Source organism: Canis lupus, chromosome 23 (genome assembly GCF_003254725.2).
Source record: "Canis lupus dingo isolate Sandy chromosome 23, ASM325472v2, whole genome shotgun sequence".
Classification (NCBI taxonomy): domain Eukaryota; kingdom Metazoa; phylum Chordata; class Mammalia; order Carnivora; family Canidae; genus Canis; species Canis lupus.
Window position 1 is genome coordinate 29899659 of NC_064265.1, and position 2342 is coordinate 29902000.

General features: G+C 40.5%; 1 pseudogene; it reads right to left on the reverse strand.

The window, feature by feature from the left end:
* Nucleotides 1–263: 263 nt before the first annotated feature.
* Nucleotides 264–541, reverse strand: LOC112661209 (melanoma-derived growth regulatory protein-like; annotated as a pseudogene).
* Nucleotides 542–2342: the final 1801 nt, after the last annotated feature.

Sequence of the window (2342 nt, forward strand, 5' to 3'; positions counted from 1 at the left end):
ATTGTTAGATTATCATGTTGGATCATCCCCTTTATTATGATATAGTACCTTCTTCATCTTCTGTTACAGTCTTTGGTATAAAGTCTAGTTTGTCTGATACAAGTATTGATTGCAACTCTGGCTTTCTTTTGATGTCCATTTGCATGATAAATGTTTATCCCCTCACTTTTTTTTTTTTTTTTTTTTTTTGCACTTGGCTGATATATTTGCGTAAAGCCAGAAGGGAAAAAAAAAAAAACACACACACACACACACACACAGCAGGGACAGTGGTAGGCTGAGCTCACTGGCAGTAGAAATCCCATTTATCTGTCTTCACATCAATTTTGCCAGGTTTCAGGGTCTGGTCCTCACGTACAACACTACTGGGGAAATAGCTCAGGCGAGCAGCTAGATCTCCATAGTAATCTCCCTGAACACTGCCTCCCTAGAAGAGCCGCCCTCGGCCCTTCAGCTTGGAGAAGACATATACAACTTGGCCCCTGTATATGGTCAGGAAAGAGTAGTCGGGGGACACGTAGTCCTGAAGGGCCACAGCCATGGAGTATCCCCTCACTTTCAAACTGCAGATGTCTTTAGGTATGAAATGGGTCCCTTATAGGGAACATATAGATGGGTCTTGTTTTTTCATCTATTCTGATTCCCCGTGTCTGTTGATTGGAGTATTTAGTCCATTTTAATTCAGGGTAATTATTGATAGAAATGCATTTATGACATTTCATTACTTGTTTTGTTGTTGTTTCTGGAGATTTTCTCTGATCCTTTCTTGTCTTTGTCACTTTTGGTCTTTCCTTTCCACTCAAAGAGTTCTCCTTAATATTTCTTTTAGGACTGGATTAGTTGTCATGAACTCCTTTAGTTTTGTTTGTTTGTTTGTTTTGGGTTTTTTTGTCTGGGGAACTCTTTATCTCTCCTATTCTGAATGACAGCCTTGTGATATTCTTGGCTGCAAATTTATCCCTTTCAGGACTTTGAATGTATCATGCCCACTTCCTTCTGTCTTGCCAAGTTTCTGTTGAGCAATGTGCAGCTAGCCTTATGGGTCTTCCCTTGCAATTTAAGGACTTCTTTTATCTTGCTGCTTTTAAGTTTTTTTTTCTTTATCACTACATTTTGCAAATTTAATTATAGTATGTCTTCGTGTTGGCCTGCTTTTGTTGATTTTGATGGGAATTCTCTGTGCCTCCTGGATCTGCATGTCTGTTTCCTTCCCCAGATTAGGGAAATTTTTAGCTATTATTTCCTAAAATTAACTTTCTGCCCTCTTTTCTCTCTCTTATTCTTCTGGGACTCCTATATCACAAATGTTACTATGTTTGATGGAGTCATTGAGTTCCCTAAGTCTATTCTTATGTTCCATCATACTTGTTTCTCTCTTTTGTTTAACTTCATTGTTTTCCATTATTTTGTCTTCTAGGTCGCTAATTCATTCCTCTGCTTCTTCCAGTCTTGTGTTCATTGCATCAAGCCTGTTTCCAATCTCAGTTATTGCATTTTTAATTTCTGATTCTTTTTTTAAAAATTTTTTTGGAGTTCATTGCCAACATATAGCATAACACCCAGTGCTCATCCCGTCAAGTGCCCCCCTCAGGGCCCATCACCCAGTCACCCCAACCCCCTGCCCACCTTGTCCACTACCCCTTGTTAGTTTCCCAGAGTTAGGTGTCACTCATGTTCTGTCACCATCACTGGTATTTTCACTCATTTTCTCTCCTTTCCCCTTTATTCCTTTTCACTATTTTGTATATTCCCCAAATGAATGAGACCATATAATGTTTGTCCTTCTCTGATTGACTTATTTCACTCAGCATAATACTCTCCAGTTCCATCCACATCGAAGCAATGGGTGGGTATTTGTCATTTCTAATGGCTGAGTAATATTCCATTAGCACATCTTCTTTATCCATTCACCTTTCGATGGACACCGAGGCTCCTTCCACAGTTTGGCTATTGTGGCCATTGCTGCTATAAACATTGGGGTGCAGGTGTCCCGGCATTTCACTGCATCTGTATCTTTGGGGTAAATCCCCAGCAGTGCAATTGCTGGGTCGTAGGGCAGGTCTATTTTTAACTCTTTGAGGAACCTCCACACAGTTTTCCAGTGGCTGTACCAGTTCACATTCCCAACAGTGCAAGAGGGTTCCCCTTTCTCCACATCCTCTTCAACATTTGTTGTTTCCTGTCTTGTTAATTTTCCCCATTCTCACTGGTGTGAGGTGGTATCTCATTGTGGTTTTGATTTGTATTTCCCTGAGGGCCAGTGATGCAGAGCATTTTCTCTTTTGCTTGTTGGCCATGTCTATGTCTTCCTCTGTGAGATTTCTCTTCATGTCTTTTGCCCA